Raw genomic sequence first — 25,631 nt, forward strand, 5'->3', positions numbered from 1 at the left:
AAGCGGGCCATCACCAGGGTACATCCATCGGTTCACCACAGTATCAGTCATGGCGGAAGGCTGGCACACCTGGAAAACCCAAGATGGTTACCCAATCATCTGGTCATTCTTAGCTCATGAGTCCCTACTCTATGCCACACATGTGGGGACACAGAAAAGAGAGGGAACTTGATCCGGTTGTTCCACTGCCCAGGAGCAGAACCTTGTACCCTAAGGGGAAGTGACCCCTGGGAGACACAGCTACCTAGTGATGAGAGATGGGCCAGCATGTTTTCCGTTTATTATTAACACAGGTCCCCACTGTGGTGCTGTTGGGGGCACAGCTGTGGACTTTTAAGGAGGTGTTGACGTCACTGAGAACTTGTCCTTGAAGGAGAATGAGGGACCTCGGTTCTGTATTCTCTCTGTGTCTTGGCTGTGGTGTGAGTGGTTTGCACATACATTGCCAGCCATGCCAAAGGGCACAGATATGGGGTCGCATAGTCTTTGATTTGAGCCTCCAGACTCATGAAATCAACCTTTCTCCACCTCACACACAGCCTATGGTTGACTTCTTGTCATAGTGGCTTACGCCTTTCTATATCTGCCTTGCCCAGGATCAGTTTACCCTTCACACATCAGTCTGGGAGAACCCAAAAAACTTATCACATTTTGTTAAACATCTCCACAGTCAGACACAGGGAGCCCACTGGCCCGATGATCCCACCTCTAGGCGTCTCCTAGGAGGAGTGAAAACTCCCTTCACTACAGGAACCTGACATCCATAACAGCAGAGTGGAGGTGACCCCAAGTCACCACACCACGGGCAAGCGCTTGAAATCAGGAAAGAATGACTGGATATGCTTGCTTATTGTGGGGGGCCCTTGAGGGCAGTCCCTGAAAGAAGGAAGCCAGAAAACAGTCTCTGCTCAAATGCCTCCTCTTCTAAGAAGACACCTTTCCTGGCCATTCTAAGCCCCTCCCAGGCCCGTTCTTCCTCATCCTACAGCTAAGCATGACATGTGATTTGTCTTCTTGCCAGCTGCATTTGTCTCTCCACCTAGTCAGTAAGAGCCATGAGTTCCAGTCTCAGGGCTGTGTTTGTTCAACTGCAGCTCCTCAGTGAACCAGGGGCCAGCGCATGGATCTGTGAGCCAAGCAGCTGTACGGACTGTGCATGGAAGGATCCCACACCCTCACACGAACCTCTGCAGGTAACCCATACCACTAAACTCAAATCCCTGGGCTCATTTCCTGGGATTCTTCGAAAGTTCTGCATGAGAGATGCAGAAATGTTTATTTTGCAATCAGCCCTACATGCGGTATACAGTTGGTGCTCAATAAGTGCCCATATAGATTATAGAGGTTGCTGAGTACACAGATACATGAAACATTAGAGCCAGCCTGCTGTCATAGCGTTGTGGATCCCTAGGCCACCCTGCATCTTGGACTGCCACAAAAGCCACTGTCCAAATTCCAGAAAGACCCATTATAGAATCCCTCCCCTTGGCACCTTGTCCCTACTTCTCCCTGTCAGCATCCCAGAATCTTCTTGGTCTTCTGCTGCTTAAAGATAAGTGGGGGAAAAACCAAAGCTCACTTAAGAGCCCTAGCAGTGTCTGAAGTGACCTGGTGGGCTGCACTGGGCTGGCAGGGGTCTCATGCAGTACTTTGGAGAGTTGCAGGGGTCTGCGTCACCTGTGAATGTGGGGGGTGGGTTCAAAACTCTAGCCAGCCTCTGTGCCCCACAGCCCTGCACTAAATCATGGGAGACCTGAACCCAACATCTTGGATGGATCTGGCCAGCTGAACCCAGCCTGATGGCATCCCTAGAGACCTGATGGCACAGACAGATAGAAGTTGCTGGCTTAGACTCGACTCCCACATGCAACCCTCAATCCTTCTCTGAGTGACCCTGGCAAGCTAACCCACTCCAGGGCGCTCACCTCCCAGGCACTGAGTGACTGTCCTTGAAGGGCCTGTCAGCTGACTTGCCTTCCAGGCTCTGTCAGTGTTCCCGGTGCACCTGGGAGAGGTGAGAAAATAAGGTCTGAGTGAAGGTGCAAAGACACCTGGGATGCACCATGTGTGTGTGAGTGAGTGTGTGTGTGTATGTGAGTGTGTGTGTGTGCGAGTGTGCCTGTGTGTGCATGTGTGTGTGCGTGTGTGTCTGTGTGTGTGCATGTGAGTGTGTGTGTGTGCGAGTGCGCGCGTGTGTGCATGTGTGTGTCTGTGTGTGTGCGTGTGTGTGCATGTGTCTGTGTGTCTCCCTGTGTGTGTGCACGCATGCGTGTGTCTGTGCATGTGTGTGTGCACGTGCGTGTATGTGTATGTGTGTGCGTGTGTGTCTGTGTGTGCGTGTGTGTCTGTGTGTGTGCATCTGTATGTGTGTACGGGTGCGTGTCTGTGCATGTGTGTACGTGTGTGTGCGTGTGTGTGTGAGTGTGTGTGTGTGTGTAAGTCAGGTGTCATTTCTCAGGAGCTGTCCACTGGTTGTCAGTTCAGCTAGGCTGGCTGGCTAGCAAACCCCAGAGATCTGCCTGCCACCCTCTCTCCATTGTTCGGGTTAAGGCAGGCACCACCATGCCTATCATTCTATGTGGGTTCTGGGGATTGAACTCAGGTCCTCATGCTTGTGTGGCAAGCACTTTACCGACTGAGCCATCTTTCCAGTCCATATACATCTCCAATTTAGTATTGAGGGGGAGGATAAAAGCACCCCAACTTTCCTTCCAGATGGTTCTTTCTCAGTATTCACCATTGAGACTCAGGTGGGGTTCACCTAGTTCTATCCTTACGATGGGCCTATGATCCACTTCTGGTCAATCAGTGGTTGGTCCGTTGTGACTGGCTTGTGGTTCAGCATATGACCTGATCTGGAGCAATGAAAGCTTTGATGGAATTCTATAGATGATTTTCTTTCTGTCTCCAGTGGTGAGCTGGTAGGGACAGAATCCACCTTGCAAGGAAAGCCTGCTGCAGGGGGATGGAGAAACACTGCTGCTCCACGGTTCACAGGTGGTGGGGGTGCTGGATCCCACCATGTCTGAACCCATATTTGTTATTTCGGTTATAATAAGCCAATGAAGTCAAATTTGAATTGAATTTTTGCCACTGTAATATTCCTGCATTTGTATCCTTGGGGTCCCATGTCAGCTTGGAACAAGCAGGGGTTCCAAAGGCAATCAGAGCTGGTGGGACCTGAAAAATTAACACCAGTCCCCACTGGAACCACAGTAGGTCCTCTGGCTGGCCACTAGGCTCTGCCATCAGATGCATCCTCTCCAGAGGGACCCTGCACTGGCAATTAAAATTCAGCGACAATAAAGAACACTAATTAAAAGCAAAACTAAGTACTTAATAAGACAAATGAAGTAACGGTATTAAAATTAGGGATGAACAAGCTGGCATTAATTAAAACCAAAGACAAATGTCTTCCCCCTTTAAAAACTATGTGTGTGTGTGTGTGCGTGCGTGTGTGTGTGTGTGTGTGTGCATTCCTAGAAAAAGTTTAAATTGTGCTGACACACTAGATGATGGGAGCAGACATGCTAGGACAAATGAGTGAGGCTTGAGGGTGGGAGGTCTCCCCAGAAAGGGAAAGGAAGAACAGGGTGTGGGAGGGGAGGGACTGAGTAAACAAAGGCCCAGAGCCACAAGGGATGGGGATGTTGGGCAATGGGAGGTTTGGTGAATATGGATCCTGGGTGGGAAGAATGCAGTATTGAAGGCTGGTCTACCTTTTCTAAGCAACCTTGGGCACACTCCTTTCATCATATGCCCCTATTTCCTCACATAAAGGCTAGAAACAAAAGTAGAACCCATCTCAACATGGAAGCATGAGAGTTAAATGAGATAATACACGTGAGATCAAGACCAGGCATCCAATAGTCCCTTGTGGAGTGGAAGCATCACTAATTTATTATTGCTGAAGTTGGCTGTGTTTTCCTAAAGAGATGGGGGTTCTACTTTGGCTTAAGAATGGCATGTCCCCGGCTTCCTGAGCTCTGGAGGAGGACACGGAGATGATGGTAACCAAGGGAGGATGGTCAGCAACATCCACACAGTAGCAATGACAGCATTGTAATACTGAGGGATTATCACTGTGGCTGATGGTTGGGTGTCTCTAGCCCTCCACTGTGTGGTAGGAGCTCTTTATTCCCCTGAGAAAAGCTTCCAGTGGTCACAGGAAATGCCAGGACCCACAGACTCTCCAGGAAGAACCCCAGATGCAGTGGCACACACTAGATTTCCCCGTCCTCTGTGTGGACGGTCATAGGCTTCCCTGTATCTGGTCCCAACAGATCAGGAATTCAGAGCAGATGTCCCCTTCAAACCCACATTATGCTCTATGAAACGGCCCTCACAGGCTCATATCTGAACATTCGTTCCCCAGTTGGCAGTGCTGTTTGTGGAGACTGTGTCAACTATCAGAGGTGGTGCCTGGCTGGAGGAAGTAGATCTCCAGGGACAGGTCTTTGACTCTCTGTTTCCTGGACCACCAGGATGTGAACAGTCTCCCTCACACCCTCCTGCTGCTAGGATTGTGCTTCTGTCATGATCGACCGAAACCGTGAGCCAAGATAAACCTTCCCTCTCATGCAGTGTTCAAGCAAGGGTCCCTAACACACCTGGCACACCCTGGAACCCCTAATAATGGTAAACACAACACCGTGTTCATTAGCCTAGTGCCTGATGTGCATCCTGCCTGGACTTACCTCAGGCTGGAGACCACACTGACACATCCCAGGCAATGCCACATATCACTACTACAAAGGTCCTAGAAAGTGGGACTGTTCGCCACTCTGTGTGTGCGTGCGAGTGTGCGTACATGCATGTGGTGTGTATGTGTGTGTGCATGTGTGCAGATGCCAGCGTATGATCCTGACTGTTGTGTCTCATGAGCACCATCCATCTTATTCTTTTTCCTGTGTGTACGTATGGTGTGTGCATTTGCACTCATGTGTGTTTGTGTGTGCGTGCACATATGTGTGCATGTGTGCATGGGTGGGTACTTGTGCCTGTGGAGTCCCAAAGCTGACACTAGATGCCTTGCCTTCATCACCCACCACTTTAATCATTGAGGCGGGGTCTCTTATTGAACCCAGAGCTTGCTGATGCTGGAGAATCTCATCCCAGCTTGCCCTGAGGATGTCCTAACTGCCTCTCAATTGCTGGATTATGGGCAGCCACAGATCTGCCCACTCTTACCTGTGTCCAGGGACCCGATATCTGATCCACACAGTTGTGTGACAAGTACCTTATTTACTGACTTCTCTCTGGTCCCACCTTATTTCCTTAAGACAGTATTTCTCCCTGGCCTTCAGCTCAGCAAGTAGGAAAGATGCCTGGCACAAGGAACTGCTTGGCTCCACCTCCCAATGTTAAGTAGCAGCATGTGCCACCATGTCCTGCTTTTTAAACATCCATTTAGTGGATTGGGAAACTGAAGCCCAGACAGGTAGAGTCACTTATCCCAAGATACACAGCCATCATCCCACACAAACAGCTTGTGTATTTGAATTGAGGCCACGTGCCCACATACTGGCTCACTGAAGGCAGGGCAGAGGATCCCAGGAACAAACCAAGAGAGCCTCTATTCTGTCCCCTCCTGGGTCATGGAGTCCTTCCAAGCCCCCAGTCTACACATCTGAACATGTATTACACATCTGAACATGTGTAGACAAGGGTGGGCTGCTGTGTTCAGCTGCCCTGACGGTGCAGCCCACGTCCAGGTTACTCACGAAGGCAGGATTTACCCTCCCTCCTGAGGCAAAGCTCAGGCTTGATTACCACACTTACGCATGCACTCACAAACATCTACCCAAACAGGAAAACATGATTAGAGGGGACAGCGCATCAGAATCAGACACTTAGCTTAATGACGCCTGTCTTGCTACGAAAGGACTGGGCAGGCACTGGCTCACCTAAGCCCTAATCATAGTGCATTATGGGAGAACACAAGTCCCCTGACCTTCTTTGCCTTAGGATAGGATGCTGAATGGAGAGAGGCATCCACCGCCTTACACCCCCAGCAGTCCTGGTCCCCTCCTGGAAGGAGTATTTTGGTCATCATTGTGTCTCCTCCTCGATCTGTGAGCCCCTTCATCCTGAAGCACTATTTTCTATTGAGAAAACAATTTTAAAAAATTGGATTCAGTTATTAACTTGATGCTCTTAGGAAGAAGAACTAGCTGCATAGGCAGCACGGTAGATGGACTTATGACTGTGCAGCTTGCCGGGCACACTTTAGTCTGCCCACCAGGATGTCACCGTCCACCCTGCCAGGGCACAGAGGCCTCTGTAGTGACTGCATCCACTGCACTCTTGAGTCTGGTTTGTGGTTGGGCTCCAACAGAAGACACTGGCAGAGGCTGGGAGGAGGGAGAGCAGGAGGAGGGAGAGGCTGGGATGTCCCTGAGTCTCCCTGTTGGGCATCATAGTTTGGCAGTAGGAAGGAAGGATAGAGACAGGCAGAGTATATGACATAGACTATATAGTACATAGAGTATATAGCACATAGAGGATATGACAACCACCACGGTACAGGCCATGAATCTCTGCACAGGATAGCGGGGTTGACTGTCCGGATGAAGGACCCCAGTGAATGTGCCTTCTACATCTGCCGCTTCTCCTCATAGCAACCCCGGCCTTACAGGTAACTCACTAGGCAACGAGAAGTTGGTGAGTGTGGCCATCAGAAGCTCACCCACGCTCACTCACTGTGGCCATCAGAAGCTCACATACGCTCACCCACTGTGGCCATCAGAAGCTCACACACGCTCACCACTGTGGCCATCAGAAGCTCACCTATGCTCACCCACTGCGGCCATCAGAAGCTCACACACGCTCACCACTGTGGCCATCAGAAGCTCACCTATGCTCACCCACTGCAGCCATCAGAAGCTCACACACGCTCACCACTGTGGCCATCAGAAGCTCACCTATGCTCACCCACTGCGGCCATCAGAAGCTCACACACGCTCACCCACTGAGACTTGCCCCCCTACATTATGTTAGAAATCCAGTCTTCCCTACTCCCACCCAAGGGACCACATGGAGAACTAAGGCCCCAGCCAAGAAGTTAAGCAACCCCAGACACTGGAGACTATCTTGTGCTACACAGCTATGAATCTTCAGTGTAGAATATCATTAAAGTGACCAGCCAAGACCAGAAGACATACCAACCAACTGGTTACAGCTGGATCCTAGAGTCTCCAGACAGTATGAGTGGTCCTCAGGCACAGTCAGTGTGTTGGTTGGCTTCTTAAGACTGAATCTTGTTGCTTAAAGAGGAAGGGCTTTATTTTTCCTTATAGTCTGAGAGGATACAGTCTACCATGGTGGAGAAGGCATGGTGGTAGGAACAGAGGCAGTTGGTCACATCGTGCCTGTGATCAGGAAGAGGAGAGTGGGCAGGAAGTGGGGGTGGGCTATAAACATTCAATGTTGGTTTCCTATAACTTACTTCTGCCAGCAAGGCTCTGCTTCCTGAAGGTTCCATAAGCCTCTTAAATAACATCACCAACAGAAGACCAAGTGTTCAAATGCATGAGGCTATGTGGGACATTTCATATTCAAATCACAGAAGCTACACATTTTCATGGTGGTTGTTACATGGCGTAACTGACTGCTACAAGCAGTGCACCATGCTTTCTGTCTGCCCATGCACTCTTCTTAGCCCTGTTTCCCTATTCTCATCCCTAGGAGTTGACCTGTACGTGTGACCTCACGTGACCCTGTGCTCACTGGCTGTTCTTGGGTTCAGTCAATGGAAACCATGGTGGAAATGGTGGATAGACTTCCAGGGAGCTTGGGCTCCCTTCCTCCATAGCTCAAGTCCAATGGCCTCTCTTGCAGCAGGTGCTGGTCATGGAATGCCTGTCCTATTCTTGGCTAGGGACTAAGAGTGCCCTCTCATTGCCAGCCCTGGGTGTGTCACCCCTCTTGTTGGTTTTCCTTAACCCCATTTACAGCTTACTTCCTTTGCAAAACTCACCTCAGATTACACAATGGAATGATCTGTTTTCTGCTGGAACCCTGATTCATGTGCCTTTAATAGTGTATGATTTCCATGAGAAGAGAAAAAAGGCACAGGTCAAGTGTGGTGCTGTGTGTTGTTAGTTCAAGGCCAGCCTGGTCTACATAGTAGGTTCTGGCCAACCAGGGATAGAAAGTGAGGCCTTGTGTCAAAACACAGCATAACAAACTAGGCAGCATCCGGTGCCTGGGCTTGAGGAACAGGTTTAGGAGTGAGCTTAAGGTCTGGGCTTGAGTTCAGCATCTTGAACAGTAGCAAGGAGGGTGCTGGGGGGTGGGGAAGGAGAAAGATAGGTGGAGGTGGGCGAGGAAAGAGGGGGAAGGAGAGAGAGACAGAAACAGAGACAGAGTCCAACCACTGTAATGTAATGGCCTGGCTCACTCTCTGCAGCCACCAGGGTTGCCCTGGGTGGTGTCAAGGGTTTTTTGTTTGGTTGGGTTTTGCCTCCTGAAATACCCTTAACTCTGTGCTTAGCTCCTCAACTCCCAGTTTGGCTTTTACCTGTCCCATCATGACCTTTTCTGGACTCCTAATTTTCTCCTAGGTTTTTGTTACCACAACCTTAGGATGCGGCCTCTGTCGTCCACAAGCTGGGAGTCCCAGGGGATTACAGACAGTGGACATTTGTTCCTCTTTCTCCTGCTACCAACTTCAGCCTTCTTCTAAGGAAAAAGCCTTTCCCAGGTTCAGCCTTGGTGTGCTGCTGAAGCTGACTCCACATTTCAGCCTGGGGTGATCATTAAGACCCTGAGATGACCAATCACCATAGACCCCTTTTCCAACTACAGGTAGTTGATTCAAAGCTCAATTAATTCTATAATTCAGCATTTTCTGGACTCTTAGGAGGAAAGCAAAACTGAAAGACACTGGTGACCCCATCCCAATCTGTTGCTGCTGAGCCTCAAGGATCCACACACCTCTGCCACACAGGGCCTGCAAATCTTCTCAGCCAATAGACACCCTTTCATGCTACCTAAACAAACTTGGATTCAGTTAGCACTGAATGCACACACGCACGCACGCACACACACACACACACACACACACACACAGAGAGAGAGAGAGAGAGAGAGAGAGAGAGAGAGAGAGAGAGAGGGAGAGAGAGAGAGAACTAGCCATCTATAAATTCCTTATTTACAAATTTGTCTCCTGGCCAAAATTTACACATAAACCCCAAATCAATCCTCAGGGTACTTTTGTGTTCATACACCACATGCACAGAAAGGACCAGATCAAGGGAGCCATCCAACATGCTCATCCCCAGCTGACCTCACTTGAATCTGCACCTGCCTTCTTGTTCTTACCCCTCCCCATCCTGCAGGAAAGCTCCCGTCCAAGGTCCTCTTAGCACCCCAGTCCTGAGTTTCTATGCTTTTTACTGAGGCTTCTGCGGCTTTCAAATTAGCCCCTGTGTGAAAAGGGACTATGACATGCTTTGTAGAAAATAGGAGTTAGATAAACCTTGTTCAGGCACAAGGTACAGTTCTATAAGTCATGAGTTCAACTCCTTAGCAATACATATTAAGTGAAATATGTAAAGCAAGATTATAAGGGGATGGAGAGATGGCTCAGCAGTTAAGAGCACTGCCTGCTCTTCCAGAAGTCCTGGGTTCAGTTCCCAGCAGCCACGTGATGGCCCACAACCATTTATAACCTCTGGTTCCAGAGGCTCTGATGCCCTCTTCAAGCACCAGATGCATGTAGTACACATACATGCACGTAGGCAAACACTCATGTACATAAAATAAAAAAATACATGTTTTAAAATACATAGTTCATTGTAATAAAATGTCTATGACATATTTATAAATAAAGATGTACTTGTCAATAATGACATATAATGATGAAATTTAAACACGTATAATATATAATTATATTGTGATATAATATGAGTATTAATGTTATTTGATATACTTATTTGTTTTTAATTACTTCTTAAAACTTATTTTGGGAGACGCACGAAGGGGAGCGAGTGGAAGTCACAACCTGTGAGAGCCCTGTGATTAAACTCGGGCTTTGATGTGCAGATCCGTCTCACGGTCTGACCCGGAACATATTAAATATAACAGGAGCGATCAGCGAGCTCTCCTCACATTCGCTTCCTCTCACAGGGACACGCGGAGCAGGCCTGTTTTATGTCTTATTTTCTGAGTGTGGCAGAGGCAATGGGCTCATGATGACATGATTGTCCAAATGAGACCATTTAAGAGGTGAAGTGCCAGGAGGAGAGGAGAAGTCCTGTCCTGGGGACTGTTTCCTGGCTGCCATCTCTTACAGCAGTGGTCCTCAACCTTCCTAATGCTTGCACCCTTTAATACAGTTCCCCATGTTGGGGTGACCCCCTAGCCATAAAATTATTTCATTGCTACTTAATAACTGTAATGTTATGACTTTTATGAATATAATGTAAATATCTGGCATGCAGGACGTCTTATATGTGACCCCTGGGAAAGAGTCGTTCGGCCCCTTCAGGGGTTTCTATGCACAGGTTGAGAAGCTTTGTCCTACAGGAACCTGAAGATGCAGGTTTATCTCATCCCTGTGGAGGCAGGAGGAGGGAAGCTTGCCGAGTGAACCTGTGGGCTTGGAGACCCACCAGCTAGCAAGCAGATGCCCTGGGGCCTGATGAGGTAACAGTGGAGCTGGGCTGCAGTGGGTTTCTAAGTGTCTTCTATCTTCTGGTGTCTGCAGAGAGGCTCAGAAGTGAAAACCTTGCAGGGAGCTAAGGGCATGCTAACAGAGGCTGCAAAAGGCTCACCCCAGCCTAAGCCGCTGGCTCAGTTTCTAGGGCAAAACGTTACTCAGGTGGGAGGGCATGGAGGCCTCCATCTTTTAGAGCTGAGGACAGCGAAGAGTGAATCCCTTCTACGCTAACTGTATCTGTTCCTTAATGAGAACTCGGGAGTCACTTAAGCTTACAGGGCTTCCTGAGCACTGCTCTGTCTCATGTGACTGCACCACCACAAGAAACAAGACAGGAAAATGCAAGTGGCCCCAGGCAAGTCTTCCTTCCTCATTCGGTTGGTTCTTGCTCTTCTAGGAGAGCACACCAAACTGAGCTCTTGTTGAAAGCAGCAGGAGGAGGCAGGGCACCCCAGAATCTAGGAGGAACAGCAGGGGCTGAGGATGGGCGCTCCTGCAGGTTACCTTTCCTGTGCTTCTTCTGACATCCACAGTGGTTCTCCTGGTAATTGCCTATCCTGGGAAGCCCAGAGAGAGTGGACCAGGTGCTTATTTGGCACGAAGTATCCACCGCAAGATGCTGTAGCAGGGCTAGTCTCGGCTCAGTCTCTTGCTAGCCTGGGACCTAGAGCAGGCTCTCAAGCCCCTTTGTACCTCATTTTCCTTGTCTGGAAAAAAATGGGGATTATAACGGAACAACTTCCTCGCACTGAAGTTAGGATGGGGTGAAGTAAGGGGTGCAGAGCACCTAGCAAGGGATGTGCCGGCCCGTGAGACCCACTCATTCCCTGCCTGCTCACCTCTGAGAATAGCAATCACTCTAGTGTGGAGTTCCTAAGCCAAGCTCAGCCTTCAAGGATTCAACAGATACCCATCTCCTCTTCTGCCGTCACCAGCTGCCATCAGCCTTTCCCCTCCCAGGATGGTCATCAGCACACTTGGGTACCCAAAGGGCTCTCCTGAGAACATCCTTGTGGTCCTGGCTCCCCAAAAGAATGTGAACCAGTACCTTAGGAAGGTGTCAAGAAATAACCAGGGATACCCAAAAACTACTGTCCACTCCAAGAAAGCTTTGTCCACTTCCCCATTGCTACCTGGACACCAGACGGAGCTCACAATGGTGTTTGTTATGATTTTCTTAATTGCCACACAAATATGAGAGATTTGGGGTCCCTTTTATGGGACCCCAAAAGCCACATAGGTGGTGAAGAGAATGTCATAGTCTAGCTGTGCACTAAAACTACCTGGTGACCTTTAAATTGTCAAGGCCACTCCCCCCAGATCTCTCATGTTTATGTGGCAATGAAGAAAATTATGACAAACAGCATTGTGAGCTCTGTCTGGGGGTGTAGCTCAGTTGACAGAGGGCTCATTTAGCACGTAAGCATCCCCCAGCACTGCATAGACAGGGCACAGAGGCACACACCCCCAATCTCAGCACTCAGGAGGTTAAAGCAGGCCTCAAGGTCACCCTGGGTTACACAGCTAGTTCGAGGCCAGCCTGAGCTACTGACCCCAGACCCCCACCATAAACAATCCCTAATTAGAGAAGGAATCTAGAGGGGCTTGGGAGTACACAGTCCAGGCCGAGAAACAGACTCTGTGGAAAGGCAGGGTCTGCCAAGTGTTCGTTTTTATCCTCCTTCTTCGGTTTCTCTCCTTTTCAAAACAATTCACCACTTTGGGGATTATCTGCGTGCATTGGCTGCCTGCTCTCACACAGGCCCCATCCTCACACAATGCAGGGCTCCTGAAAACCCAAATAGATCTGCCACCCATCAACTGCAGGGTGGTGGGGAGGGTGTGGATATTACAAAGGCTCAGCGTGACTTACTAGCTTCTAACAACCTGGCCGAGGAATGAGTCTCATGAAAACGCCTTGACTTCATTCCCATCACCCTCTGCCCCGTGTCCCCACGTCCCCTGCACAGCCTCCACGCCTGCGGAGACTCAGCTGGGATTTTTCTGTCTCCCGTTTGCTTCTGTTCAGTGTAATGACCTGTCAAGTGAGTTTGAGCAGCCTGAAGAAGGGGAAAGGTTTCCAATTAGAGCCTGAAGCTTTGCACTGACACTGCCAGCTCCGTTTAGCCAACAAATATTGGGCACCTACTGCATGCTAAGCACTGTGGGACACAGCCTGTGAGGGGCACAGAGGGAAATTCCACAGTCAGATGGTCCCATTCTAGAAACAATGACAAATCACATTGCTAGAGAGTGTGCACGTGGTGCCAGGTTCTAAGGATGCCATTTTAAACAAGGGGGTTAGGAAAAGATTCACTGGGAAGGTGGTAGGAATGATCGGAGGTGGGAAGGGCTAACAGCTCCACTTCTAGAAGCCCCAGCCCACAGGCTGTGTCAGCCTCATTAAGGGAGAAACACCTAAGGTTTGCAGAGTGCAGAACCATGGCAAAGCCCACTCGAAACCTAGACTTACAGTAATGACAAGGCAGTGAGGCCCGTGCTCTCGTCCCCATTTCCTGGAAGAGGAAATGGAGGTGAACAGAGAGGCTTAGTGATTGACAAAAGGCAGGCACAAGGGCCCACGTTTGATCCCCTGGAGCCCATATAGAAATATGAGGGGCCATGATTACTCACCCTTGTAGCCCAGTGCTGAGGAGTAGAGACAGACACATCCTGGGGGCTCACTAGTTGCCAGTCTAGCCCAATAGGTAAGTTCCAAGCCAATGAGAAACCCTATCACAAAGGTGGCAGGAGGTGTTCCTGAGGTGACACCCAAGGTTGACCTCTGACCTCCACATACAAGTGCATATGCACACATGTGTAACTGCACATGTATGAACACACACAAAGTGAGAAGAAAAGACCAAGCCAGCTTATCAGGATTGGCCAACCATGTACAAGGCCACTCGTCGGGTACTGGCTCTCATTCTTCAGAGCCATTTGAGCCTCTCTGTGTCGGGAGAGATAAGGAGGCATGCCAGCTAGGAAGTCCAGCTCCACTCCCATGACTGGCTGCAACCGGAACACTTGGGAAACTAACACGCAGCTTCCCAGCACCTCTGGAAAGCTGAGATCAGACGGAAGGTCCTTGAGGTCCTGCCCAGAATGGGAGGGGCTCCTTCACACACTGATCCTATAACCAGTGAGGTGGAGCAGTAGCGAGGTGTGGGGTGGCAGGAGGGGGGACTGGATACTGGATTTCTCCGAGGAGTTTAGCTCCCTCCATTGTCTGTCACTGTTGCCAGTTTTACTTTCAAAGAACACTTAAAAATAGCATTGCAAAAGAAGTTGTGATCAACTACAGCCACAGTTTCATTTTTATAGCTACATTTTAATATTGAAGAAAAAATGATAGTGGCAAGATAGAGAAAACAGAGCCAGCAACATCACACCCATCTGTAAGCACCTATTTGCCTCACTTCACTGTGACCAGCAGAAAAATCACAGGCTGGTCCAAGTTTCGAAACCATCAGTACAAGAGAACTTCCAGCAGGTTCTTAAATTAGGGGGACTCAGATATGAGTATCTGTGATGACTGTTAAGAAATATCAGTGATGGTGATGAAGATGACGGTGATGGTGTTGGTGGTGATGGTGGTGATGGTGATGATGGTAACAATGTTGGTGATGTTGGTGGTGATGGTGGTGATGGTAATAATGTTGGTGGTGTTGATGGTGATGGTGGTGATGGTGATGATGTTGGTGGTGTTGGTGGTGATGGTGATGATGATGCTGGTGATGATGGTGCTGGTGATGTGGTGATGATAATGGTAATGATGGTGATGATAATGGTAATGATGGTGATGTGGTAATAATGGTAATCATGGTGATGGTGATGATGATGCTGGTGATGATGGTACTGGTGATGTGGTGATGATGATAATGGTAATGATGGTGATGATAATGGTAATGATGATGATGTGGTAGTGATGGTGATGATGGTACTGGTGATGTGGTGATGATAATGATGATGGTGATGATGATGGTGATGATGGTGATGTGGTGATGATGATGATGATGATGATGATGATGATGGTGATAATGATGATGGTGATGATGATGATGATGGTGATGATGGTGATGTGGTGATGGTGGTGATGATGATGGTGATGATGGTGATGTGGTGATGATGGTGATGATGATGATGGTGATGATGATGATGGTGATGGTGGTGGTGATGATGATGATGGTGATGGTGATGATGGTGATGGTGGTGATAGCGGTGATGACGGAAGTGTCTTGAGAGTCCTTCTCATAGGGACCTATTGTTTGTTTGTTTGTTTGTTTGTTTATAGGAACTTCTGAAGTCCACCTTTTATGAACTGGATCCTCATTCTACAGTGGGAGAAACTGAGGCACAGGGGGCTTGGGCATTTGTCAAGGTGAGAACAGCAAAAGCTGGTTTTGACCAAAGCAGATTTGAACCCAGGCCATGTGATGCTTTGTGGTATACCATCACCAGCAAAGCTTCCCAGGAGACAAGGTCTAGGAGTGGGAAAGAGGTTCAGCTTCAGACTCTCTGGAGAGAGCAAGCTGCTTGGGGGGCCTTGTGCTCAATGGCACGGAGCAGCTGTGTCGCCTTCCTGAACCCCACTGGGAGTCAGAGCCCACCTGGGAGCCCATCAGGAAAGATCCCGAGGCCGCCAAGTGCCTGCCAACTTCTTCCAGCCTGATGTGTGTGCCAGTGGCCTGGTGCACCTGCCATGCTTTGGAGTTTAGATGCTGTTTTCCGTGAAGGCTGAGCCCTCTCTAGTTCTTACCTACCTGTGAGCACAGACAATCGACCCCCCCGCGTGATGTCCATTCCTCCTCCTCTGCCCTCAGATCCCAAAGCAATCTTTATAGAACTAGAAATTCCTCTGCCGTCAGCTAACCTATAGAGTGTGTCACATACTGACCCCTGTTCCAAGAATCTCTCTAGGGTATGTTAGGAAGATGCTATACTGTACAGGTGGTAAACTGAGGCTACAAGGCCAGGTCTCTGATCCATGTCACAGGTGGAGAAGTCAGATCCCTGGCATATTCACTGGACTATCAGAAAACAGCAGGGTGCCTCCCGTCACTGGTGACACTGCCCCCTACTGGTCAGATGGTCTAATTGCAATGGCATCTGTGCTTTGCCTCTGCCCAGGACAGCATGGAGCTACAGCCTAAGAACTCTTACTACAAAGACACTTCTGCAGTTCCCTTATGCTCAGAACTCCTCCAGGAAGTCAGAAGAACTGGGGAAGAGCCCCTGGCAAGGAGCACAGGAGGGCTCAAGGGCGTCCACTTCCTTACTATGAGAATTCAGGGTTTAAGTTGGGTGTCAGCAAGGGTCTGGTTTGAGGGTCTGCACCCACTGCTCCTTCACAGTAGGACTCTGGAGACTGAGAGTCCCTGAGCATAGTTGCCTCCGTGTCATTTGCACAATAGAGGCAGCAACTGTACACCTGCGGTCCAAGGTTCCTCCTAGAACTAAGAGCAGCTAAGGAGAAAGCCCTGGTTGGGGAGAGACCCCAGGACACCATGGATTCCCGGGTAATTTTCTGTCAACCCCAAAGCTTCAGCTGTGAGAGGTGTCCCCTCCCGGGACCAGTGGGTGGTTGACCCAGGAGAGCTGGCTCTCAGCTCCCTGCTCTTTATAGGGGGGTGGGAGGTAATGAGATGCTCTTAGGGCCCCTGAGATGTTGGTGACCGACCTGCCACTGAAGCCCCAGCCTGCCTTGGTAGTTGGATTTGGTGACTCTTGCCTCTTTCTCTCTTTGTTTCCCAGACGTATATCAGCTTGCTCAACTGAGCTCTGATCGGGTTGTGACCAAAAGCAAGGAGGCCGGCCAGTGGTTGAGAGCTCCAGAACTGTGAGCTACAGCACACTTCTCTCTAAGCTTATCGTCTTGGGTATTTTAATGCCGCAATGGGAAAGTGGCTAACACAGACGATCAACATCTGTTTGTCTGCTCCCAAGACCGCCCCCTACAAAGACTTCATCACCCAGAGCATGTTACACATCCTCTTCCCTCACGGTCAACTTTATCAAATGAATATTATCATCTTTATCCCATGCTGCAGAAGAAGAAATTGAGGCTCCGAGAAATTCACTTCACCAAAATCACACAGTCATTGGGTAGCAGAGCTGGGGTTCAAAACCAGCCCCAGCCACCAGTGGTGGCACAGGTGGATCTATGGGACAGCCAGAGCTACACAGAGAAACTTTGTTTCAGAGAGAGAGAGAGAGAAACCCAGCCCAGTTTCAGACCCCAGACCCCAGGCAATCTTTTGCCTCTCCTACATGCCCTGGGCCTGTAGAATCACAAGTTGGTACCCAGTGTTTGTTAAGAAAAATAACTAAAATCAAACCAGTGAGCTCCGTGTCCTGAAGGAAGTGCAGTCAGTGTGAAGAACTCTTGGGAACACTATGGACTCGTGAGGAATGGGAAGTAGGACACTTGCATAGTGCATATGAGGCTCAGGGCACAATCTTTAGCACCATGCAGGTACGAGCACACACACATGCACACATGGATAAAACATAAGAAACTGGGCACTTCACACCTTGGAGCGGAGCAATAAAGTAGCAGAGACGAGTATGGAAAGTGAGAAACCACAGGCTGCCCGTTGGTTACATAAGTTTAAAGGCGTGCTCGAAACGTCTACCTGTCATCCGAAGGGCGACTACTAACAGCACAGAACAGCATTGCCTATGAAGGGAAAGGAGTAGGGCCGGAGGAAAGTGCTGTCTGGGGATAAAAGAGACTAATTGATTGAACACCGGGAGAGAGGTTCACGCGGGTGGAAGGTGTGTCTTAGGAAATGAAGGCGAGAAGTAAGTGGACTTCTGTGCCTCCCATCACTCTGCTGTAAACCTGGCCTGTGAGACAGAGAAGCTGAAGGAACAGGAGTTCAAGGTCATCCTCAGCTACACAGTGAGTTCAAGGCCTGACTAGGCTACACGAGACCCTGTCTCAAAAATACAACAAATTCCTGCTAATCTCCAAAGCCTCAGCATTTTCCGTGGATAACTGAGAGGTGGTGGACAAGACTGGCAGAGTTACCAGAAGTGAATTCCCACTCACGCCCTTCCCCTGGCCACTCGTCCAGACAGATATTAGCCCAGGACTAAGACAAAGCTCAGGCGTCCTCAGCAGATGGATGGATGGACGCGGTGATGGCTACTCTTGGTTGTCAACTTGACTATATCTGGAATTAACTAAAACCCAAATGACTGGGCACACCTGTGAGGGACTTTTTATCTTAAGTAAATCATTTGGAGCAGGAAGAGCCACTTCTAATCCAGATCTTTGAGAAAGGAAGACACACCATTAATCGGGGCCACGCCTTCTGCTGGTGGCTGCATAAAGGACGTAGAAGAAGGAAGCTGGCAAGTCCACTCCTCCACGGGCATTAGAAGTTATTTCCTTGGAATTCTGGAGTCCAGAGTATACTGAAATCCAGCTGCTGCATCCAGCCTCATGGGCTGAACAACTACAGGATTTTTGGTTGTCCTGTCGGTAGACAGCCATTGTTGCACTAATTGGACCACACCTTATAGGTCGTTCTAATAAATCCTGTGTGTGTGTGTACATCCTACATCAGTTCTATTCCTCTAGAGAACCTCGATTAACACACACACATACACACACACACACCATACAGTCTGGTGGAAGGAAACAGCAATGGTCCCCTCAGACAGGCAAGTTTAAAGACAGGACCTGCCGATCTGTCTCAGCCTCCTGGTTGGCCCTGGTCTTGCTTTTGACCATAGTTGTTAGTTCCCTTGAGAATTGGTCTAGCTGACTCTGGGAGCCACAAGCAGACCCAGACTAAACTGAGCGGTCCCCAGGTCTATGCCATGAGTCCTCACCTCCAGACTTTTGAGAAGGTGGCTTGAAGGGACACGCCAAGCCTCCCAGGGCTTCAGCCAACCACCTCCAGGAGCCTCACTGCCCCTGTTGAGGTGCCCTGTCCTACATCTGGTGACTGATGAGCATGACTGTTCCCAGTCACTGCATCTTCTATAGAAAGGGGACCATTCCTTGGGGTGTATGCAATGGCACCTGCCACCCCCAGACAGTCTCTCACTCAGCGCTTTCTGCTGGCCTTGCTACACCCCACTAGTCCCTGTACACAATGAGATCCCTCTCCACCAGAGTCAGGGTCCCCAAGATCACAGGCACTGGACGTCTGCCAAGGACAGTCCCTAGCCCTGGAATGGGCCCTGAGCTCCTCCTGTCCACACAGCTGCATGGCTTACTCAGGCCCCACTACCTGCTCCAGTACCTCCACCTGGCCCAGCCCCAGCTTGGCTCTGCTCCGTCCCCCGGCTTCTACCACACTTCTCACTGTCCTCCTCCACTGAGACACCAGAGCAGCAATCACTGATAGTGTCATGAGTGGGGGTCATGGATTCCCCTGGTTAAGGTCATCCCCATGCCCAGCAAATCAGCCATTTCCCTGTCACTCTTCCTAGGGCTGTGCACAGGACTCCCTGTTCACAAGCAGTCCTCCTGCCACCTCTGGCCCCTCCCATCCGGCTCCTCCCCAGCACTGAGCTGGATCTGTCTGGATCCTTCATATGCAACTCTTTCTTTTGTCTTCACTGCTTCACAAAAGACCTGCTACTGGGGCATTAGGGGGCGAATACTGCACTTCACCTTCTGCTGGGGTCCCTAGTGCCTAAGAAGGGTCTTAACCCATGGTAGACACCACCCATACTTGGGGGTGTGGGACAGAGGCAGCTCCATAAATGACAGTGACCCTCTATGTGTGGATCCTGCATCAGTCACCTTAGTACCATGTGGGGACACATCAGACGCATGGGTCTGTGAGTCCCATCCCAGCCTCACAGATCCCCAAACTGAGAGTCCCGCAGGGGAATCTGAACAGTAGCTGGAGCTGAATCTGCAGTCATGCCCTTGTTGCCCCTGGTGACTGGCCGGATGGTGGAGAAGTCAGCTCACGCCCTAGATGGGTCACTGTGCTCTGACTGCCTAAGCAGCAGGATTGCAAAGCTGGGCAGGGCTTCAGAAGTCCGTGGGTCCCTTAGTAGGAGGGCGACTCACTGACAGCTCAGACTCTGGTAGCCTCCGTGAGCTCCAGACATATGTGGCTTGGAGATAAGATGTCCGGCTTGTCCCTGACTGGTCTGGGAACTGATTTCAGTATAGACAACCCCAGGCAAGTTGTTTGGTTGAGCCCCAGGACCTTACCCATGATCCCTTCATCCTCTAACCCCCTCCCCTGACCCATCGCTCACTGGAGACCGACAGTGGGTCAGGAGAGGGGGACTAGAGGGAAGGGACAAGGGAAGGGACAGGAGAAAGATGGGGAGAATATAAAACCTATGAAGGTGAAGGGGAGTTTTACAGGGAAGAAAAGATGGGGTGCAGAGCAGACAGACAAATGCAGAATCTCCAAAGCATACCACAGTGGCACAGGGAGGGCAGGGAGGCGAAGGGGAGGTGGGGACACTGCCAGGGCCTACCACACAGGTGCTTCCCATGGTTGGCCTGAATTGCCTCCTAACTGACTTCAGGCTATCTCTGCTCCAAGCAGCCCCCAAACGCCCGCCACCTGCCATCAGTGGTTGGCACAGAAAAGCAACTTATGTAAGGTGCGTGCTGCTGAAAGTGGCTTCATTCACAAGTCCCTGCCTGTCACTGTGGAGACGCAGTGAAGGGAAAAGAGGAAAGAACAGGACAGCTGGAAGCATCAGGCAGGAGCTGAAGCGGAAGAGAATTCCTCTTTCCATCTCTCTTCCCAAACCAGACATGGCTCGATGCTATGAGAAGAGCCCCTGTTGGTGGTCAATTGTGGGGGGTGGGCACACCCCAGCTTCCTGAACCATGGTCTCCTGCTCTCTGGCTGGCTCACTGAGGCAGAGTCGGCCACGGCTCCAGTGCAATGAGATTCCAGACTGCATTATATCATTAAAGCCAATGACAGTAGGACAACGGTCTCAAGGAAAACTGGTGCCGTGTTAGAACCCAGAGTCCCCCAAGGTTAGCAGGAATAGGGACAGAAATCAGAGTGTGTGTGGGAACCAGGTCCAGACTTGAGTTCTGTGCAATCTCTTTGGTGCAGAGGTCTGACCTCGGGGAGCAGCTCAAGCAAGACTCATTACACACTAGAACTGTCTGAGTGTCATCTACACAAGGACTCTGTAGTCTTACAAATGCCTTCACTTAGAGCCCTGGGCACTGTGAACGTGCAAGAGCCCACACTCAAGAGTTTGGGAATCAAAAGACGCCTGATAACAAGTTATTAGGGGATTTTGTGGATCACATAGCAAACCAGCCATTAATCCAGGCTCCCCAGCCTCCCAGGTGCAAGTGAGGAAAGGCTGGTACCTGCCACTCTGCCCAGCTGGCCAGACAGCACCTTTGACCTTTCTCAGTTCTCTGCCACCCCTGTAGATCTGATTGATACCAAGTCCTTCTCTGCTGCAAAACCCAAGCCCGCCTCACAGGTAGGAAGGCATAGATCTCATTTCTGTAGTGTAGATGACAACCACCGCTGTACCAACTCTCCGCCCACCCCACCCCAGAAGCCTCTGACATCAGTCAATGCTTTAGGACAAGGAGTTAAACTTCTGCACAGAATTTCATCCATCCATGCTCACTGTGCTTCAAGGTGCCCAGAGACCCCTTCTGTGCCCTCCCCCAACCCAAAAGTACATATTTCCCAAAGGAAATGAGACCTTGTCCCAGTACTCAGCCTGGGTCTGGGTACACCATGGGGACTCAACAAGGGAATCCACAGCAGTGAGTTTCAGACAAAAGAGGGAGCTGCCTGCAACAGATCTGAGATGAGAGCAAAATCCCAACAGCCCTGTCAATGACTCATCACAATCAGTGAACGCTAGTGGATCACCTACTGCATACATGCCTCTGGATCACCCACTGCATACATGCCTCTGACTAGACTTAAAGGCAGCTCTCAGACTGACCCATCCATTAGTCAATCAATTAACATCTCACCCATCAGCTGCATTCAGCCAGTTGATAATGAGACCCTGCTGGGTTCATCTTGACAGTCTAGCCCCCTTAAGGGCTCTACCATGTAGCATCTTAAGCCCTTGAGGAAGAAACACCAGATGAGGTAAGGACACCTAGGTGGAAGAAAAGCAAAAGTCCACACCTTGAGCTTATAAAATGGGATGACTCGGCAAAATCTCCAGGGGACCTGGAGCTATGGGAAACATAAACCTTGTAGGGAGCGGATTTTCTCTAACCCTCCCTATGGACACCCTGAACAATGACCTGGGACTTGCTTGGAATGTCTCGAGCCTGGTAGAAGAAGGTCGTTGGGTCCACTTTACAGATGGGGAAACTGAGGCCTCAGATCCCCCAGCAAGTCTGTCTTGCTCCCTTCTGGGTCTCACAGCTGTGTCCTGGACCCAGGGGTCCTTCTAGGCTACCCCTTACCCAGGCTTGCCTCAGTGTGAGCAATGTTGCTTTTAACACATCCCCCTCAGTTTCCCCCCCCAGCCCCCCCCCCAGCCAGGGTTATTTACCGCCATGCTTATTCCTTGTCAACCTCAGAACTAAGCACCTGGCATTCATTAACTCTTAACTGTCCTTAATACTGTCACCACCCCCATTCTTCAGATGGGGTAAGTGAGGCCCAGGGACATGCAACTGTACCCACAGTAAGTGCTAAAACCAAGATCTCAGGTCAGGGGATCCATCGCCAGAGTCTGTGGTCTTAACCACAATACTGCTTTACCTTAACACACCTAACAGAGGAAACCGACGCTCAGAGAGGTTAAGGGCCTGCCTGAAGTCACATAGCCCCAGCACCCACACTGCGTTCCCAGACTGGGAGGCAGACTGGCGAGCAGACAGGCAGCAGAGATGATGGGCTGTATCTGCACCATCTCCTCCTCCGAACACATGATCCTCTCCCATCCTGGGTGGTGGCAGAAAAATTTAGATGCTTCTACTCCAGCCCACCACTCCTGGGTCCTGGGTTTATTTTTATCCAAGTTAAGCCACAGCTTTTAACAGAAATAAACCCCACTACCTCAAAACTCCAGCTTGTCTGCTTACAGGACCCTGCTACCAGGCCCTTGCAAGAAAAAGACAGAACCATATGTTGGCTGGGGGGGATTGGGGAGAGGGTGACAGAAAGCCACTGTCTGTGAGCAATACAGAAAAGGAAAGGGTTAATAAAGACTGTCATGGCCTACATATCCCACGTCCTACAAGCCACTACCACCCACCCCCAGCAGCTACCCACCCCGAACACAGACACGGTGGCGAAGTGAACAGGGCAGCAGGGGCAGCTGAGACCTACACTCCTCCACCCTGTGGACCCGTGAAAGCCCCTTCTACAAAAACTATACATATCTGCCTCCAGGGCTCAGTTTCCCAAACCAGTACAGGTTTGGAGGACTGATGATGGTGTCCCTTCCATACACCAGGGTAGGGATGGGAAGTGGGGGCTGCTATAGGGCATAGGGGTAAGAGGATGCATTGCTCTCCCGTGAAGGTAGATTCCAGCAGGGCAAGACCACGACTTGCTGTGTGATTCAAGGACAAGGTGTTGCCCTCTCTGAGCCCCTCTGAAAGTTGAGATTAGAGAAAGATACTAGTTCTCCCTAAAGTATGGCCACCCTCTGCTATAGCAGCAGCAGCCGTCATGAAGATAAGGGGATCTGAATGAAGCCTTAGTCACCCAGAGCAGCTGACTCATTGCACAGCTGGGGAAACTGAGGCCCAGAAGGGGCAGAGAAGCCCTGAGACTCCAAGAATCTTTCCGGAAGGTTCTGCCTGTTTCTCTCACTGGTGCACCCCAATGCACCACTTCTGGTGTGACAGGAGAAGGCAGGCTCCTGGCTCTCGGCCACCCCCAGGGAGGTGAGGGGGCAGGGAGATAGCTGGGGAGCTGTCTGGCCATCCCAGGCCTGGACTGCTCCAAGGGGCTGTCCTGCACTGCAGGGTTGGGAACTAGAAGCCGACTAGGGGAGTATTCCACGGTAGCTGTGACACTTTCCTGGGGCCCTTCGGGGCTTCCTTGATAATCCTCCAAGCCCTGCAGCCTCCCACAGCCCAGCAGTTGAACGGTTCACCCTCAATACATCAGCCAGCCTCAATGGTGCATTCTCCAATGTCCAGCCACAGTCCATCTGACCAAAGAATGTAAAGGTCCAGTATTTAAAATATCATCCACGGGCAAGCCTGCAGTTTCTTCACTTTCTATACATACTTACAACCTCCTAGGGAGGCAGTTTCCTCAAGGTCACCCAGATGGGAAGCCAGGACTCAGGACCTTGGCACTAACCACCAGGCCACCTATGCTCTTCTGTGTCCTGACCCTGAGCTCTTTGATCCCTCTAGGACCTGAGGCTGGGTGACCCTCATGACATTTCCATCTTGCCAGTCCCTGGGGCTAACCTTGTCTTCTTTCTACCTCCTAAGACCAACTTCCTGAAGCAATTCCAGTGGATAGAGAGACTGAAGTAGCCTCTGAGTAGATCACAGTGCTAAAAATAAAGACTTTCCTTTTCCAAAAAAAAAGTAGAAGAATTAAGGCAGAAAGCAAAGTGGAATCTCTTCCCATATATCCCAGATTACTGGCAAAAGCATTTTAAAATTAAAGACGAGCTTTGGGATTGAGTGGCGAGGGGCCTCTGCTTCCCACTAGCTAAAGGTTAGTGTGGGGTTGCCCCATTGGGATGTCAGAGAAAGAAACTGGGTGTGGGGTGGGGTTCAGCTGGTCCTGGAACTGGGGGCCTAGGAATGGAATTCCTGTCCTCCTTCTCAATGATGAGATGGACTCAGTGACAGGGTTCCTGTGTCACAGCCACACACACACCTCCTTCCTCTCTCACAGGTGACACCACCTGTAAAGGCACCCTTAGCTTGTTGGGCAGCCGACTGCTTGGTCATTCATGCCAAGATAAAAGGTGGTGCTTTCATGGATCCCTGCTCTCCCATCTCAGGACAGCTGAGTTTGCAGAACCCACCACAATTCAATTACTCAGCGGGCCCTGGCAGACAGCCCCATCTGAGCCCAGTCCTAGACAAGCACTGGCCCAGGAGTCCCAGGCAAGGGTTAACCTTCCAGTCTCAGGTGACTCTCTCCCAACCAGGGCCAAGGTGCCCACCCACCAAATCAGAGCACCCAGAGGCCCCCTGTACCTGACTAGCCATGAAGGGTTAACTTCGGGAGCTGCCAATCACTTTCCCCAGCTTCTGCTGCAAAGAGGGCAAGATGGGCAAAGCCACTCTCTCGCTCACATTGCCTGAGCAAGCACACATTTGCCCCCTCCCTGGACACTGAGCTAAAATCTCATTTGTCTCTAGAGTGTGTCTATACTGATAAAACCCTGCAGAATGCAGGCAGAGAACTATGGCCATTTCTCAACAGCCATACCTTCCCCACTACCCTCTCTTCCAGCTCATGCACACACATCTCAGTTAGGGTAATGAGGTCTCCTAGTTCATTTGCACAACCAGGAAGAATGTCACTCACCGGGACAGTAGAGGATTGTAGCAGAATGGGTGAGTCAAATTCTTGCCAACTCCTTGCCTTCCCTGCCGGTAGAGAGATGTTAAGTACTGGAGACTTGGCTTGAAAGATCAGCAGTAGTGCCTGAACGAAAATTGTGCATTTGATTCTCCTGGTCTTTCCAAAATAAAATCAAGGCATCAGCACACACACATGCCCCTAAATCATGCAAAAGCGAGACAAAAAGAAATACCCCCAGCAGAGGCGAAAACTAAGTACAATTGGAGTCTGCAGACGGTGGGCAGTGATTCACTCAGACTACTCCACATGGATGGAAGGTTTTGTAAGTCTCTCTCTCTCTCTCTCTCTCTCTCTCTCTCTCTCTCTCTCTCTCTCTCTCTCTCTCCTCTTCTCTTTTCTCTCTTCCTCTCCGGGGACTGCGGGCAGTAGACAAATCAATTGCTTCCCCAGTGCCCAATCCGGCTGTCACCACTACCGCAAAAACCCTGTGTGATCCGGAGGGAGGGGCAGCCGCT

General features: G+C 50.2%; 1 long non-coding RNA gene across 1 annotated transcript; it reads right to left on the minus strand.

The window, feature by feature from the left end:
• Window positions 1-25,631, minus strand: LOC130870693 (uncharacterized). The gene is made up of 3 exons (XR_009056790.1): window positions 25,349-25,631; window positions 25,120-25,239; window positions 1-69 (listed from the first exon to the last, which is right to left on the minus strand). It is a non-coding gene; the product is annotated as an uncharacterized LOC130870693 (long non-coding RNA).

This window comes from Chionomys nivalis, chromosome 3 (genome assembly GCF_950005125.1).
Source record: "Chionomys nivalis chromosome 3, mChiNiv1.1, whole genome shotgun sequence".
Classification (NCBI taxonomy): Eukaryota; Metazoa; Chordata; class Mammalia; order Rodentia; family Cricetidae; genus Chionomys; species Chionomys nivalis.